General features: G+C 38.1%; 1 protein-coding gene across 2 annotated transcripts in view; it reads left to right on the top strand.

The window, feature by feature from the left end:
• Positions 1 to 9,662: 9,662 nt before the first annotated feature.
• The window catches only part of TDRD15 (tudor domain containing 15), a 513,320-nt gene continuing 503,828 nt past the window's right edge, over positions 9,663 to 19,154 (top strand). For both annotated transcript variants that reach the window (XM_032353201.1, XM_032353200.1), the window contains exon 1: positions 9,663 to 9,752. The gene's annotated coding sequence lies outside the window, so the exon portion shown is untranslated. The remainder of the gene's footprint in view (positions 9,753 to 19,154) is intronic.

The raw sequence follows: 19,154 nt of genomic DNA, 5'->3' as shown, positions 1-19,154 counted from the left end.
TAACTGAAATGTTTAGAACATTTATACTCAACATGTTTATCAGTATGGCTAGGTTTATATCCACCATCTGCTGTTGTTTCTTATGTTCCATATCTTTTGTTTTTCTCCGTATTTTCCTGTTTCTTTCTTCTATTTTCCTACTGATCTCAATTAGAATTTTCATGATGTGGTGATTAATTGCAAAAACATCTCTCATCTTTATGTCTTCCTGAATCACGCACTTTGCAAAATGACTCTGAAGATCAGGCCATCACATGGAAGTGTTTATTTCTCTCCCCTTGAAACTCAGCTGTCCTTGTGATTCACAAGGTATATGTATTTTATCCCTTCAGTTTCAATCTTTGTATATGGTGCTCCTTTGGTATGTATTTTGTAAGTCTCATATAACTGGATTTTATGGTATTTTATTCTTTAATATTGTCTATAGTTACAGTCTGTAACATTACATTTCAAATAGATAAACCTATTTGTACTTCTATTTTCTTACTTTGTCTGAAGCTAATCAATATTATAGTCTCATGCCAAATAAAATGATTCTTTTAATTGATTTTAACTTCATTCTTATCTATGCCTCTCCTTTTCTAAATCATCTTGACATTGCCAACAATTTTAATTTTACATAATCATTAAATTTGTCAAACACATTTCTACTTTTATTTTGAGGAACATTCAATTACATATTATTTCACAGATGTATCATCAGTCATTATTTAAATTTATGCTAATTATTCAATTAGAGACCATTCTTTTCTTTCTCATTTTAATCCTTCTGATATCAGGAATTCTGGTGGCTAAAGTGAATCAAATCACAAGGCCAGCGAGCGTTTAAGGGGAGGAGAAATAAATTCCTCTACTCAGTAATAAGATCTGCAGTCATTTTGCATTTAATTCTTCTGATATCTACCCACCTTCAGTTCATTAAGAAACATGTATTGTGGGTGCCTGGGTGGCTCAGTGGGTTAAGCCGCTGCCTTCAGCTCAGGTCATGATCTCAGGGTCCTGGGATCGAGTCCCGCATCGGGCTCTCTGCTCAGCAGGGAGCCTGCTTCCTCCTCTCTCTCTCTCTGCCTGCCTCTCTGCCTACTTGTGATCTCTCTCTGTCAAATAAATAAATAAAATCTTAAAAAAAAAAAAAAAGAAACACGTATTGTGTACATGTGTGGAATACACTGTGTTGGGTGCAGGAGACGTCAGCTGTGGGTGAGATAGATACGATCCTGGTTCTTACCTAACCTACATTAGGTCTGCAGTCCATAGTCACAAGGTCCTGTTAATTTGGTGTTCTTCATAATCTTGAATCTGACCCATCTTCTCTATATTTCCTGCCTCTGCTCTAATTCAAGCCCTTATCGTGTCTCACATCTCTTACTGTGAAAACCCACTCTCCTCATGAATCCATTTCCCACAAAACGTGGTGATTTGATTTCATCACTCCTTAAACTTTGTTCCAGGGTGAAGTTGAAACTCTGTAGAATACCATGTTCTGTCCCTGCTACCCCTAGGTTGGATCTTTGAATAAGTTTCTCAATTTACTCTTGTTTGCCACTGACCTGATTTTAGTTCTCTATGCATTTCATGCTATGTTTCTCTTTTTTTGCCCTGGTCTATATTATTCTGACATACCTCCACGGTCTCTGTCTCTGCCACACCAAATCCTCCCCATCCTTCAAAGCTTACTTCAGTGCCACCTCCTGGAGTGTAGAAGAAGGGGCAGAGTTGGAATTTCAGGAAACATTAAAAAGGACTTGAAGGCAATGAGGATGAAGCTGACTGCTAGACTGAGGAAAGGTTAAGTGGAAAGGAAAAGATACTGGGGCCATGATGGCAGGACGAAGCCTCGGCCTTGAAACAGGAACGGGACAGAGAGCCCCTAAGGAAGATAGGTAAAAGAAGATTGTGGGCTTATATGGGAAGTTTTAGCCTTCTAGCTGTCCAGGAGGAGGCCATGATGAGCCAGGGCAGTTTCTAGGAAATGAGAGCAGATATAGGGATGAAACAATGTGCATTTACAATTGTCCCATGTACCACATCTTGTGATATATACACCACATATTTGGAAAACAATTCAACAATATCATTTTTAACAGCCATGTAGTAATCAACTATATGACCCGAATCTCTTATTGATGGATCTTTACATCATTTTCTAGTTTATGTTATTTTAAGCAGTGCTGTACTGAATGTCCCTGTAGCTAAATCTTTGCTCTCAACCTCAGTAATCTCCTCAAATGAAATGACAGGGGGTAAGAGAGAGGTTGTGGGAAAGGGGAATGCTAGAAAAAAGGATATTCATCATGGTGTTTCAAATTGTCCCCAATGAACACTTCAACTGTAAGTATATAGCATTGTATGAGCACTTCAACTGCTCCCCCATGTCCTCATTAACACTGGGTATTGTTTGAGAAAAAAGAAAAAGGGTCAAGTTTAATTGTATCTTAAGTAGAAAAGACATGTTCTTTTAGAAGTGACAAAATGACCATAGCTGTGAGGTCATCACTAAGTTCATGCTGCCTTCTGGTGGCATCTATAAAAAAACCAGACAACACTCAAACCCAGTCAAACTGAACTATCTGAACAAGTCATCACTGCTAAATCAATTAGGGTTAAAGTAATAGAAAGTGGGTAGTAGAAACTTAGAAAAAATGGACTAGACTCTAGGATACTGAAGGAAAAGGAAACAGAAAAAAATGGACTTGACTCTAGGATATTGAAGGAAAAGGAAACTGGAGGAAAAGATTCTTACCCACAAATATCGTATGTGGTATGAGTGCATGATGCAATCAGAGATGATTGGCTAGAATGGATGATAGAAAAAGAAAACATTTAAATGGCTAGTTCTCAGGAGGGATTATGTGCAGCTTCCTTGAAGGGGAGGTAGGAGCTACTCTGTTTTATGTATTTAACATCTGTTTCTTCCATAAGGCGGTGATGACAACAAAGATTGAAGACATTGAGAGACTTGCCTAGTCCCATACTCTTTTAGAGTAACTGTATCTCTTAACAGTAGTTATCTACTCTGGGTCTTAGATTGGTTTGGTAAAGCAGTCCAAGCAGGGTCATTTTTCCTTTTGTATTGTTCCTGTGTGCAAGACACCATGCCCCTGTTAGAGATGAGGGAGGAAAGGAAAAGGGAGAGCTGTAAATGCAGATGACTCAGATGTGGCCCTAAAAAGGCTTGCTAATCTACTTCTGTTTCTAGAGTTCCATCCTCTGCTCTGCGCACGTGTTCTGGCTAATCACATCCACTCCTGGAATTGCAAACACCGCCTGCATCTGGTGCATTTGCCCATTAAATCTTTCACGCAAGGTTCACTGAGGAAAAGCAACGTGCTCAGCAATGTGTTTGCTTCTGTACGACTTGATGTTGTAGGATACACAGACATTAAATGGTTACATGAATGAATATATGTTTACATATTATGATAAGCAAAGGAAGAAGTCCAGGTTGCTATGAGAAACTAAAACTTGGTGTTTGTGGTTCTTAAACCTTATTGCTCTTGCATTCTTAATGCTCTCATATCTACAATGATTGACTGAGGACTTGGCTAGATTCTTCAATCTTCTTCTTTTTGTTGTTAGTGCCAAAACTGGGGACAGTGGACTTGAAAAAAAATTTCCTTCCCAGCCTTCAGAATTGTTTACATTCTGAATTTCTGGGCAGTTTAGCAAAAAGGCCTTATCATAAATTACCAAATTATGTGTGTAATTCTTTCATTTAGCTGTGACTTAGCTGATATAAATTAGAAAATATATTGTTAATTTCCACATTCCTTTTCAAAGCTTTTTTCTTCTTGTTCATTGAGGTATAACATATATAAAGGGTACTCATCTTAAGTATGCAGATCAATATGAAGACACTTTGATAATATTTATCATTACTTATTTGATAACATTTATTTTTATAATGTGTTAGTTTCTATAAAGCCCCGGAGTTGAAGATTTGGTGAATTTAATATGTGAAAAGTTCCCACATAAAGCCAAATTGTTTAGCCCAATCTGAATCATTTTCCAACAGAACAAGTCTGAATTAAGTTTTCATTTCAAATCAACATATTAATAAACATCACTATGATAACCATCTTATTTTGTAATTCTAATTCTAAGATAGATTGCTAAATAAGGAAAAGATTCTTGCCATGAGTTTGTAGCCTGGTTGAAATAAAGCATCTCTGCTTTAAAAGTTCTTACATTTTTGGGTTGGGTTTGCTCCAACAGAACTCTCCCTTGGGAACACTGTATTTTTAAAAAATGTCAAAGAGATGAAAGAAAAAAATGAAAGTTGTTCTTAATATTAGCTAGGGTTGTCAGATAAAATACAAGATGCAGAGTTAAGTTTGAATTTCAGAGACCAATAAGTTTTCAGTGTTTCAGTATATCTGGTAATCCATATACTGAAAAAAATTTTGTTAGTTGAAATTCAAATGAAACTAGGTTTCTGTGTTTTTACTTGCTTAATCTGGCAACTCTACTCTTATTTGACTCCATGTTATGTCTAATTATTAACAACCGAACAGGTGCCAAAACACTCCATTTCTAATGCTTTGCCTTTCAGAAAAAATTGAATAATACAGAGAAAGCACAACTAAAATTTCACTGATGTTAATATTTTGAGCTGCTGACTATTTGTTTGGTGTTTGAAGGGAATTTATATGCCAGGGCCAGACCAAACACAATGGTAAATAGAGGTAATATAGACATACCTTTATTTTATAAAGTGATGAAAGGGAAGGAGAAAAGAACTATCTGCTTCAGGCTTGTAGGTAGCTTGTTTCTCAGGCAGATCAGTATTAGGGAAGACTACACATAAAAGGTGGTGAGTGCTGTGAAGTGTGTAAACCTGGTGATTCACAGACCTGTACCCCTGGGGATAAAAATATATGTTTATAAAAAATAAAAAATTAAAAAAAAAATAAAATTAAATTAAAAAAAAAAAAGGTGGGGATTTGGGTCGCTTGGGTGGCTCAGTGGGTTAGGCCTCTGCCTTTGGCTCAGGTCATGATCTCAGGGTCCTGGGATTGAGCCCCGCAGGGGGCTCTCTGCTCAGTGGGGAGCCTGCTTCCCCCCTCCTCTCTCTGTCTGCCTCTCTGCCTACTTGTGATCTCTCTCTCTGCCAAATAAATAAAATCTTAAAAAAAAAAAAAAAAAGGTAAGGCTCTGGAGATTGAATCCTTTAAAATTATTATGCCAGTGCCCCTTTTGGAAGTCTTTGAGTATTTTTTTGGACGTAATTAAGTAATTAATTAATTAATGAGACTGAGAGAAATAGAGAGAGCACACACGCAGGGGGAGAGGCAGGCAGAGGGAAGAGCAGGCTCCCCGTTGAGCAGAGAGCCCAATGCAGGGCTCAATTCCAGGACCCTGGGATCATGACCTGAGCTGAAGGCAGATATGCTTAACCAGCTGAACCACCCAGAAGCCCCTCTTTGGGTGTTTCTAAGTGCAGGGTAATCCAGTTTGATGACTACTGACCCAGACTTTAGGGAAGTCTTCTTAGAGGAAATGGCATTTAAGCAGGAAAATGAAGGATGAGTAGGAGTAAGTTAAATACAAGGGGCAGATGATCTGTCAGATATTCACAGAAATTCCTCGCAGCAGATAAGTTAGAAGGGGGAGGTGACAATTGAAGTTATAATGCCCCCAGGTCTTTGTATGGTTTATTAGGAGGGTAAAGACATTGATTAACTTCAGAATTCCTTCCATTAAATAAGTGTTACAAATTGTAGGGTGATCTCTAAGAGATGGTAACAGAGTGAATAACTTCCCAAGTGGTAGAGAAGAAAGTGGCTGGTGGGGGAGAATTAGAGAAGGAGAAGGTAATTTTTTTTTTCACTCAGTCTCAAAGAAAACAATAATGGAGAAACCTAGAGAACGTGTCAAAATCTTAACAGTTAAAATGGTAAGAATGAATCTCAAAAATTAGAAATCACAATGTCAATAGACCAAAGGTAAAAAGAATCTACTACGTCTGATTAAACAAACAAAAAATGAGCAAACATTGAGCTACATCTTATTTACAAGAGACACTTATAAAGACACAGAAGGTTAATAGAAAAAGAACAGAAAAAGATAAACAAAGGCAAATATTGACTAAATGAAAGCTGGCATGGCTAAATCAATACCATGCAAAAACATTTTTTGGACTTGAAGAAGATTATTACAAATTGATTAAATAAGCAAACTCATCAAAAGAAGCTTAAACTTTTATGAACTTTATAAAATATAGTCAAAATATAGAAAGAAAAAATTGGCAGATTTACAAGAAGCTGACAAAAATCACTTTCTGTACCTGATACTTGGAAAAAATTAACAACTTGTTGTCATGGATAGATGTTTACAAAAAGACCAGGGGCGCCTGGGTGGCTCAATGGGTTAGGGCCTCTGCCATCAGCTTGGGTTATGGTCTTGGGATCCTAGGATCGAGCCCCGCATCGGGCTCTCTGCTGCGTGGGGAGCCTGCTTCCCCCTGCTTCCTCCTCTCTCTCTCTCCCTGCCTGCCTCTCTGCCTACTTGTGGTCTCTGTCCGTCAAATAAATAAATAAAATCTTAAAAAAAAAAAAAAGACCAGACGCTAGGCATGAGGCAAGTGTCAAGAAATTTGAAGTAATCAGTATTATATAGACCATATTCTCTGACCACAATGCAATTAATACAAGTTATAAATGAATAGAAAGAAGACAACAATATACTTCACATATCTGGAAATTAAAATGATTTTTGGCCCATAGACTACAAAATAAATCTCAGTAGGAATTAGAAAAATTTAAAATTGAATTATAATGAAATAAGCCATAAAAACTTAAGGGATACAACTAAAGCAATTGTTAGAGGAAAATTATATAGTTTAAGTACTTTTTTTTTTTTTTAGGAAATGAGAGGTTAAAAATAAAGACAGTAGAGACGCCTGGGTGACTCAGTCAGTTAAGCATTGGACTCAATCTGAGCTCAGGTCCTGATCTCAGGGTCATGAGTTCAGGACCTGAGTACATGTGATGTCTACTTAAATAAATAATAAAGACAGTGAACAGTCAATGAAAGAAGCTATGATAAATAATAAAACAAACTCAAAGAAATTATTTAAAAGGAAAGGATACTGATATAGAAAAGATAGATGAACTAGAGAACAATTAGAACAAGAAAAATCAGTAAAGAAGATTAATCAGATCTGTCAAGAAAAAAAGTGAGAAGATATAAATAAACAAATACAGAATAAAGGAGGAAATGGTCACAGACATAGATTTTTACTTTATTATTCCTTTTTCTTTTATCTCTTTTTAAAAGTTTTTATTTTAATTCCAGTTAGCATAGGGTTATATTAGTTTCAGGTGTACAATATAGTGACTCAACACTTCCATACATCACCCTGTCCTCATCACAAATATACTCCTTAATTCCTGTCACCTATTTAACCCATCCCCCCTCAACTCTCCTCTGGTAACCATTAGTTCTTTATAGCTGAGTCTGTTTCTTGGTTTGACTCTCTTTTTACCCCTCACTTGTTTGCTTTGTTTCTTAAATTCCACATAGGAGTGAAATTATATGGTATTTGTTTTTTTCTGACTGACTTATTTCACTTAATACGCTAGCTCCAGCCATGTCGTTGCAAATGGCAAGATTTCATTCTTTTTTTTATGTGATATCTCATTTTTTAAAATTAACATATAATGTACTATTTGCCCAAGGGGTATAGGTCTGTGGATCATCAGTCTTAAAACACAATTCACAGCACTCACCATAGCACATACCTCCCTGGATGTTCATAACTCAGCCACCCTATCCTTACCCCCTCCCCGGCACCCCTCTGTTTGTTTCCTGAGATTAAGAGTCTCTTATGGGGTGCCTGTGTGGCTCAGTGGGTTAAGCCTCTGATTTAGGCTCAGGTAATGATCCCAGGGTCTTGGGATTGAGTCCCGCATCTGGCTCTCTGCTCAGCAGGGATCCTGCTTCCTCCTCTCTCTCTGCCTGCCTCTCTGCCTACTTGTGATCTCTGTCTAATAAATGAATAAATAAATCTTCTAAAAAAAGTCTCTTATGGTTTGTCTTCCTCCCGATCCCACCTTGTTTCATTTTTCCCTCCCTACCCCCGAACCCCCCCTTCAAATGGCTCAGTAATATCCACATCTTATTTATCCATTCATCAATCAATGGACATTAAGGCTCCTTTCACATCTCAGCTATTTAAATAATGCTGCTATAAACATAAGGGTACATGTATCTCTTCGAATTAGGGTTTTTGTATTCTTTAGGTAAATAGTGCTTTAACTTTTGAGGAACCTCCATATTGTTTTCCAGAGTGGCTGCACCAGTTTACATTCCCACCAGCAGTGCAAGATCGTTTCTTTTTCTTCACATCCTTGGCAACACCTGTTGTTTCTTGTGTTGTTGATTTTAGCCATTCTGACAGGTTTGAAGTGATAACCTCATCGTAGTTTTGACTTACATTTTCCTGATACGAGGGATGATGAGCTGCTTTTCATGTGTCTGTTGGCCAGATGTATGTCTTTGGAGAAATGATAGACACAAAAAGATTTTAAAATAATATACTTGTGGGGAGCTGGGGCGGCTCAGTGGGTTAAAGTGTCTGCCTTTGGCTCAGGTCATGATCCCAGGGTCCTAGGATCTAGCCCTGCATTGGGCTCTCTGCTCAGCACGGAGTCCGCTCCCTAGCCGCTACCCCACCCCCACTGCCTCTCTGTTTACTTGTGATCTCTGCCTGCCAAATAAATAAATAAAATCTTAAAAAAATAAAATAATATGCTTGTATTATTAAGACTACACATTAGTAAATTAGAAAACCTAGGGAAATGGATAAATTGATAGAAAAAATAAAATGTCAAAATTCATTGAAGGGATTCAAAACTTGACTAGATCTGCATGAAAGAAATTATAAGGAAGTCAAAGATTTTGTCTTCCTCCAAATACCTGTATCTAGATGACTTTACAGCTCAGTTCCTATTCTTTCAAGGAACTGTTAATTATTGTTTAATAGAAAGTGCTACAGAATATAGAAAAATAGCGAGAGTTGTGCAACTCATTTTATGCAGCTAGAATAATTTTCTAAATTAAGGCTTTCTTTTTCTTTTGAAATAATTTCAAATTTGCAGAAAAGGTACAAGAGGAGTAGAAAGAACACGTCACCGCCAATAATTTGAAAGTATATTGCTGACATCATACCCAACACCCCTAATACTTTAGTGTTTATTTACAACAAGATATGCAGGACTTTTCCCTGCATAACCCCAATAGATTTATTAAGATCAGGAAATTAACATCATAAGTTACTAGTATCTAACCAGAGATCCAATTCAAGTCTCTCCAAAACAGAAAAACAGAAGAAGTAAATGCAATAATATATCTAAGTATGTAATTTAACAGGTGCTCAATAACTGACCATTACTTTTACTAATCTGGAAATTCATTAGGGGTTCCTGGGTTTCTATCTTGGGCGGCCACAGGGTGGGTAAAGACTGTCAGGTTGTACTTGTGGAGCTTGGAGCTCAGATTGGGCTTTGCCCTCCCGGGGCCCTACGCAGCCTCCGCCCTCGCCCCAGGGCAGGAGGAACTGTGCCCACCTGTGAACCTCCTACTCCCCCGCGAAGGCGCCAAGCTCTGCGCATGCACCCTGGGGCATAAAAGGCGGGGGTTGGGGGGTGGGGTGGAGGAAGCGAGGAACCAGGTCTTAAGTTTGCTGCCATCTTGAGCGCTGGTACTCGTCTAAAAGCTTCGGGAAGAACGGCCTGGCCTAGCGCTTCTCCGTAAGTCTGTATTTTCCGTCAGCCTGCTCTGGGCTGTATTGTTTTCTGTCCCTCACTCCCCCCACCTTTGTCCCTTGAACCGTCGTGGCTTCGGTCCCAGAGGAGTGGGCACCAGCCTTCTGCCCGCTGTGGGGGCGTGCGCGCAGCCCGGCCGTCCTCTCTGCCCGCTAACGGCGTCGTGGGTGCCAGTAGTTCTGCCCCCGGGAGCGTCGTTCTCAGGGAGCATACGGCTCAGGGTCGCCTGTGGGAAGGCTGAGGCTATGGCCGGCTGTTGTACTTGTGGAGCTGGAAAGACCCAGACGACGCCATCGCTCTTCTGAGGAAACTGATTTTTGTTGAGTCTCGTCACTGTTGTGATACTTGAACACACTTTCAGAAGTAACTTTTTGCCTTTCGCAATTCTGAAGAAATGCAAACGCTATGTGGCGTGTCCCCTAACCTGAAAGGCCAGGTGAATCCCTCGTCGGTGCTTCCACGCGGCCCTCCTGGCCGCCGTCAGCCGTGTGCCTACAGCCACACGTTTATGGACGCGTGTGGGGGGTCCTGATAGTTTTCTCCACGCCTTACTGGGACCCCTTACATGCCCCCCAACGCGACAGGGTTCCTGAGACCTATTCATCAGAACCAATGAAAGTAGATTCATTGTTTTTGATGTGGTGGTGGTGGTGGTTTTTTGTTTTGCTTGTTTTTGTGATTGAAAAATAAAAGAGGTCTTCTGTAACCTGCTCCACCATTAGCATATGTTTAGGTAGTGTGCTGGGTGTCTTCTATAGCTTTACTGAACTATAATTGAGGAAAAACGAATTGCAGGTCAAGTGTGCCATTCGATGACATTTGAAACCTAACACAGAAATCACCGTAATCAAGATTATAAACCTACCCCGTCACACCCGAAAGTTTGTTGTGGCCCTTCCCAGGCAACACTGATCCACTCTCTGTTCACTGTAGATTAGTGTGCATTTTCTAGAATTTCATATAAATGAAACACAGTATACATTCCCCTAGCTTTCTCACTCAGTAATTATTTTGGGATTCATCTGTGTTGTGTGTGTCAATATGTTGTCCCTTTTATTGTGTGTGTGTGTGTGTGTGTGTGTACACAGAAAGCATCTTTTTAACAATTTACATTAGCCAACATCTAGCACATCATTAGTTTCAGATGTGGAGTACTTTGTCCCTTTTTTGTTGCTTATCACTTTCTATTTATGACCTACAATCATTAGGTGGTTTCAACTCCATAAGAGACAAACTGTTGTGACTCAGATTTGAGTATTTTGTAGACCTTTTCTCAGGAGTGAGTGAAGCAAGCTTGATATTTCAAGGAAAAATGTCAGTATTTATTGATGACAAAATTCACACTTTAAAGCCAAAATTAGAAGTTGGAAAACTTGTGCCTATCACTGCAGGCTTTAGAGCTTCCCAATACTTAAGTTGTCTGAGGTTGGTTGTGATATTTGATTTTTGAGATGTTAATGCAGCAGGTCGGTTTTAAGGAAGTTCTGCATAATTCTGAACCAGTATTTTCAAGCAGATCAATGTAGTACCTTTAAAATCGTTCATATTTAAAAATTCCATTCAAAGCTCAAGATGAAGGGATTTTAAGGTCCGAATACAAAAAATTCACATATAGGGCTTAGTATTTCCATATTGTAAATAATGTCTAAGAAACCACCTCTCAATGAGTTTTTATAACTATCAAAGAGTATCTTCAGTTCTATGAAAAAGCTCTTAAAATGCTACTCTTCTCTAATTATATGTGTGTGGCCAGATTTTATTCAGATACTTTACCTCAAAAAAGCCTATCGCAACACATTGTAGGGGCAGCTCAGAGAATCCAGCTATTTTCTATTAAGCAGACATTGGGATTTGCAAAAATTGTAAAACCATGTTCCTCTTCTCACTATTTTTTTGGTTTTGAAAAATATCTTTCATGAAAATATTTAATGAATTATGATTTTAAAATATTTAAAAAATGTTTTTCTAATATGGTAAACATTGACAGAAGCTACATAAACAGTCTTTGGTGTCTGTCATGGCTTGGGCTGCTCTGACAAAATGACTTACACTGAATGGCCCATAATCAACAAATTTATTTCGCAGAATCCTGCGTGGTGTGCAGTCCAAGATCAACGTGTTAGCAGATCTGTTGAGAGCCTGCTTCCTGTCTTATAGATCATAGATGTCTGTGTTCTCCTGGTATCCCTGTATGGCAGAGTAGAAGTTCTCTTGTGATTCCTGTGTGGGTACTAATCACATTGCCGAGGGCTCCATCCTCATGTTCTCATTTAATCCTCAAGAACCTCCTGAATCCCCACCTTCTAATACCACCACATTGGGAGATTGTTTCAATGTATGACTTTGGAGGGGCACAAAAATAGCCCATAACAAGGTCCTCATTAATTTTTTCAGAGCATAAGGGTCCTAAGACCAGATATTTAAGAACCACTGGTTTAATGGAATTTTTTTTTTGGTGTTGGAGCAAGAGAGGTTGGGGAGGGGTCCAGAGACTACTAAATTAGGAGAAGATTGCAGTTTAAATTGAATGGTCAGGGAATGCTTCAGCTAAACAGAAACCTCTGACAAAAACTTGAAGGCTGTAAGGAAGCAAACTGTACTTGAAGGGCAGTAGGCCCCAAACCCAGATCCAAAACCCAGATGTTCAAGGAATAGAAAGCACTGTAGCTGGACAGTAGGAATAGGATAGTAGGAATAAGGTAACAGAAAAATGTGTGTGTGGTGGTGGTGGGAGTCCTAGTGGTGATGGTTAGATCCTGTAGGACTTCCTAAACCACTGTAATGGCTTTAGTTTTCACTGAGTAATTAGGAGCTACTGATGTTTTTGTAGTGTATGCTGTGTCTTCTATTTTAAAAAGGTCCTTATGGTTAGAATAGTCATGGAATGGTGGGGTTAAGGATAGAAGCAGGAAGACAAGAGTCTCATGTTATAGAAGACAGAGGAAGGTGGTTTGGGTCGGGATGTATCAGCAGAGATGGAAGAAAGCATCAGAATTTTTATGTGCTGAGGATAAACCCAGTAGGATTTCCTGGTGGATTGTGTGTAGGATACAAAAAAGTGGAGTCAGGTATGATTGAAGATACTTGGCCTGAGCAAATCTTGTATGTGGTAGATCATACTGATTTTAATTTTGTTCTAGCTTCATTTCTTTTCCCTATATATTTCATTTCTTATCAGCGTAACAGAATTCATTGTTTATGCACCACACCCAGTGCTCCATGCAATATGTGCCCTCCATAATACCCACCACCTGGTTCCCCCATCCTCCCACCCCCCCTTCAAAACCCTCAGATTGTTTTCCAGAGTCCATAGTCTTTTCCTGTATTTTTAATACACTAACTTTTTGTAGCCTCTTCCGTCTCTTGAAAGCTTTCTTTAGCAAAAATATTTCCTCTTTAAATCATAAACGATGAATTCTGGAATACTGAAAAGAAATTAAAAAAATAAAAATTAAAAAAAAATCTTTTAGATAGTTAAAAAAATTAGTTCTTTTATCTGCCCGGTATTTATTTTTGTTTTCAGCAAAGTAGTGTTTCTTAGTCTTCATCTATTGACATTTTGGTCTGGATGAAAGAACAAAAGTTGTTGTTGGGATGGGCAGACTTTTCTGTACACTCTGTGATATTTAGCAACATCTCTGGCCTCTACCTGCTGCGTGCCAGTAGCTACTCTTGCCAGCCACGCTGGCCCAGTTATGACAAGCAAATATATTTGTAGACATTGCCAGATGTTCCCGATGGGACAAGAAGGCCCTTGGATGAGGAATGTTAAATGGAAGCTCTGGGTTTAAAATATGCAGATTAAAAAATAAACCATTGTATTTCTGCTGAATTGGTGTCCTTAAAGACCTGAATCTAGAAATCAACTGAATAGAGAAGAAAGGAGAAGGCAAACCAGGGCACCCACAGATGCTTAATTTAATCAGTCTTTTGGAACATGGTAACCTTGCCAGAGTATCTACTAGTCAGCTTTATAAGAACTATGTTAGATTTTGGAAAAAGAGAGAATTCATAAATGGATTCTATTCTGTAAGGTGCTTTCCCCATTTTTGTTCATAGGTCCATTTTGGATTTGTATCTTCCGCTTTTAGTGCTTGTCCAGAATTATGTGGTTTAGTTGAAAGAGGAGTATGAAACAGTGGGAGTAAGTACATAGAGAACTGGACTATTCAAGCTCTTTAATCTTTTATCTTCAGTTCTTTGGTCTAAAAAGTAACAGTCTTATTGTGGACATAAGTTAAACTAATGTACTGAAAGCCTCTTTAAAAACAGTAGTGTTGGGGTGCCTGGGTGGCTCAGTGGGTTAAAGCCTCTGCCTTCAGCTCAGGTCATGATCCCAGGGTCCTGGGATCGAGCCCCACATCGAGCCCCACATCGGGCTCTCTGCTCAGCAGGGAGCCTGCTTCCTCTTCTCTCTCTCTGCCTGCCTCTCTGCTTACTTGTGACCTCTGTCTGTCAAATAAATAAAAAATCTTAAAAAATAAAAATAGTAGTATTATAAGGAGCTATTCATATAAGGAAGGACATTTACACTTCTATGAGAGAACTTAAAACTTTAAAATTTTAAAGTCACATATATGGATCAACTACATTTCTATTGTATCCCACTGGTCTAGACGTACTAGATGTGAACTCATAGACAGTTGCCAAAAAGGTAATAGGGACATATGTTCTATGTATATTCTATAGAATCAGGAATTTTAGTGTGGGAAGGGCTTTCCGTATCTATTAGAGTGGCCATAGTTGAATGCTAACCTTAGGAAAGCTGTGATGCTGTGAATTTTTATTTAAATTTAATTCAGAAGATTGAAATTTTGATTTGAATTTAATTTTAAAAGACTTTTTAAAAATTGAAATAGGATAAATTTAAAAGAAGAGATAAGCACTAATTATTGTCCTCAGATTTATTGATTATTAAATTGTGGTTTTATCTTTATTTGAATCTGTATTTGATCATATAAAATTATGGAACTATTACATATGTCTGAGCCTAATTTTCTTACTACTACTACTGTACTATCCAACACAGTAATATGGAAAATTGTATGTTGAAGACTGTGTTAATCAGAATAGTCTTATATTCTCATTTACTCATTTTATAATAAAATTCTATCAATTTATGAAATTATTAGAATACCACCTTGAATCCAATTTATAGAAGTTTTATGTTTTCTATTTTTGTATCTTCTATTAGGTTAAGAAGGATTTTTGCTGCTATTGTTGAGAAAAAAAGTTCAAGAAACTCTAGTTCAACCATCTCATTTTACAAATTTAGAATCTGATTCTAAGAAACCATTCCCAAAATCTCATACAATTGAATCTCCAGTAAAACTCCTTTCCTGATGTCTTAATCTTGTGTATGCAAAGTGTTTCCATGAATATAGTAATATCTAAAGAATAGAATATTGAATAAAAGTTGTTTGATCTAGAATATCTTGATTTTAAATTAGGTCTTTAAATGTCCATTGTATAAAACCACTGTTTAAGAACATGTTTGGATTTTTGTTTTAATTTTTTCTAGTTAACATATAGTGTAATATTGGTTTCAGCAGTAGAATTTAGTGATTCATCACTTACACATTATACTCAGTGCTCAACACAACCATGCCCATCACTCATTTAACCCATTCCCCTGCCTACCTCCCCTACAGAAACTCTGTTTATTTTCTTTTCTTTCTTTTTTTTTTTAAATTTCTTTTCATCGTAACAGAATTCATTGTTTTTGCACCATACCCAGTGCTCCATGCAATACATGCCCTCCTTAATACCCATCACCTGGCTTCCCCAACCTCCCAACCCCTGTCCCTTCAAAACCCTCAAGTTGTTTTTGAGTCCATAGTCTCTCATGGTTCACCTCCCCTTCCAATTTCCCTCAACTCCCTTCTCCTTTCCATCTTCCTATGTCCTCCATGGTATTTGTTATGCTCCACAAATAAGTGAAACCATATGTTAATTGACTCTCTCTGCTTGACTTATTTCACTCAGCATAATCTCTTCCAGTCCCGTCCATGTTGCTACAAAAGTTGGGTATTCATCCTTTCTGATGGAGGCATAATACTCCATAGTGTATATGGACCACATCTTCCTTATCCATTCGTCCATTGAAGGGCATCTTGGTTCTTTCCACAGTTTGGCGACCGTGGCCATTGCTGCTATAAACATTGGGGTACAGATGGCTCTTCTTTTCACTACATCTGTATCTTCAGGGTAAATACCCAGTAGTGCAATTGCAGTTTGTTTTCTATAATTAAATTCTCTTATGGTTTGTCTCCCTCTTTGTTTTTCTTATTTTTCCCTCCCTTCTCCTATGTTCATCTGTTTTGTTTCTTAAATTTCACATGAGTGAAATCATATGGTATCTGTCTTTCTGACATTTCACTTAGCATTATGTATGTTTTTGAAAATGGTAAGATTTCATTCTTTTTGATGGCTGAGTAACAGTCCATTGTGTATATATACATACAAAATCACCTCTTTATCCATGTATGAGTTGATGGACATCTGGAGCTCTTTGCACACTTTGGCTATTGTTGATAAGGCTGCTATAAACATTGGGGTGCATGTGTCCCTTTGAATCGGTATTTTTGTATCCTTGAGATAAATACCTAGTAGTCCAATTGTTGGGTCATGGGGTAGCTCTATTCTAACCATTTGAGGAATTTCCATACTGTTTCCCAGAGTGGCTGTACCAGTTTGCATTCCCACCAACATGTCAAGAGGGTTCCCTTTTCTCCGCATCCTTGCCAACATCTGTTGTTTCTTGTGTTGTTAATTTTAGCCATTCTGACAGGTGTGAAGTAGTATCTTATTGTGGTTTTGATTTCTATTTCCCTGATGAGTGATGTTGAACATCTTCTCATGTACCTGCTAGCCATCTGTAGGTCTCTGGGAAAAATGTCTATTCATGTCTTTTGCCTGTTTCTTAAATTATCTGGTTTTTTGGGGGGTTTTGTTTGATAAATTCTTTATAGATTTTGAATACTAACACTTTATCAAGTATGTCCTTTGCAAATGTCTCCTACCATTCTCTAGGTTGCCTTTTAGTTTTGTTGTTTCCTTACTGTACAGAAGCCCTTTATCTTGAAGTCCCAACAGTTTATTTTTTTTTCTGTTTTCCTTGCCTCAGGCGATGTGTATAGTAAGATGTTGCTACGGCTGTTCATGTCAGAGATTGCTGCCTGTGTTCTCCAGGATTTGATCATTTCCTCTCTCACATTTAAGTCTTCCATTTTTGTGTGTAGTGTATTAAGGTGGTCTGGTTTCATTCTTCTATGTGCTGCCATTCAGTTTTCCCGATACCATTAATTGAAGAGACTGTTTTTTCTATTAGATATTATTTCTTGATTTGTTGAAGATTATTTGAACATGTTTGGTCTTAAATGCCCTAATCTCCACCCCCCACCAATTCTCTCTGAATTGTTACAGTTTGAGCTTCAAAAATACAAGGGTAGGAACTTTATCCATGGCATTGGGAACTTCCTTCATGATCCTATTAAGAATTGAAGAGGCAGGGGAAGGAAGCTCATTGACACCCACAGAATAGGTCATTCTGTCTGCCGATCAAGAATCTTTTCCAGGGCCTGGCTGGCTCCATCAGTTGGGCATCTGGCTCTTGATTTTGGCTCAGGTCATGATATCAGTGTTGTGAGTTCGAGCTCAGCATGGAGATTTGAGATTCTCTCTTCCTCTTCCTCTCCCTCTGCTTCTCCCTTCCTCAAAAAAAAAAAAAAAAAGAAACAAACAAAAAAACCCCAAAACTTAGTGGGGACCTTTGGTGGTCATCATACAGGACTTACAGACTTACGTGTTGATTCTTAGGGGCTCATCCCCATTACTCTTTACTCTTCAATTTATTTTTAGTAAATCCCACAGTCTTTCCCCATCAGAATTACTAATAATAATAATAAAAAAAGAATTACTAATCATCCTGCAGCATAAGCTATTGTCCATTAATGGAATAGATTCTTAACACCAATAATTTCTTCAAGCAAAGTAGATGTACTGTGCTGTCAGCTGTGACTATTTCATTTTGTTTCTCAGGCAAGGCTCTCCAGTACTTCAGCAATATATTTCTAGATGTTACTGGCATTAGGTGAGAGCATATGTAAACCAGGCTCAGACTTCTTTTTTCTCCTGCCTGCTGTGAAATGCCATATGAGGCCATCTGTATTGTTTGAGGGAGGGTTAGCAGTGTGGAGGAATAGGCTCCTGGTAGTTGGAACAATGCCATTCAATTTCTCTGTGTTTTCGTGGGGCTAATATTATATATACCCCTTCATTTAATGAAGAAATCCTTCTGGCTACATTTGCTTTTTATACCTAGAGTGGTGTGGTGAAAGGCTTAGGTATTTTTCTTTTCGTATTTTACTCAAGGGAATTGTGACCTGACCCTTTGGGTGAATGCAAGGAGGAATGTTCTTGTGTTCTTTATAGCACAGGATCCTTTCTTTACTATTTTTTTTTTTAAGATTTTATTTTTATTTATTTATTTGAGAGAATGAGAGAAAGAGCACTAGAGGGGAAAGGTCAGAGGGAGAAGCAGACTGCCTGCTGAGCAGGACAGACCCTGGGTCCCAGGATCATGACCTGAGCTGAAGGCTGTTGTTTAACCACCTGAGCCACTGAAGTGCCCCAGAGGATCCTTTGAGTACCTGGTCTTCCCTTTATAAGGAATATACACTGGAATATAAGGAATATAAGGTCTGTACACTGACTCAAGTCTGGGAATTGGAAAAGGACTGTCACTTTAACAGTGGCTTAAGGTCTTTCTTGTCCTGAAGTGTTTTGGTTTATTCAATGACAGTCTTTAGTGTATAGCCTGATGATGATTTTTTTAGACTCAAGGATCAAATAGATATAGGCTATAATCTGTAGATCAGACCATGATAATTATCATCAAATTAATTATCTAGGAAGAAATAAAAACCATAGTTAGTACCCAGTACCCAGATGTCCCTAAATCTTAACTCTTTGCCTAGCTTTCCTGTGGCTAGTTTCAGCTTTCAGGCTTGAGTTTAAGTCTTAGAAAGGGTTTCTGTTCTGTTTATCTCTGAGAGAACATTTATAATTTCATAAGATTTTATAATCTCATCCTCCATGTTTCTTTCATCTTCTCTTTTTATCTTCTGAGTTTTGGGGTATTCTCTCAATTTCCTTCTCTTTCATTTATCTTCATTTTGTGTTTTTTTTTCCTGACTGCAGTTTTATATTTCTTATGTGTATTTTTTCCTAATCTCTGTTGCTGCATCTTAATGGCCACAGAGTCATATAAAAACGTGGTGTTCTTTTTTGACCTTTTGAAAACACAAGTCAGACTTGGGAGGAACAATTATTTGCTCTTTCATTCAATGTATTTATTCCTTAGGGGAGCATTTCCTTCATTTTTCA

Source organism: Mustela erminea, chromosome 7 (assembly GCF_009829155.1).
Source record: "Mustela erminea isolate mMusErm1 chromosome 7, mMusErm1.Pri, whole genome shotgun sequence".
NCBI lineage: Eukaryota > Metazoa > Chordata > Mammalia > Carnivora > Mustelidae > Mustela > Mustela erminea.
The sequence above is the reverse complement of the archived record's forward strand: the minus strand, read 5'-3'. Positions and strand labels throughout refer to the sequence as shown.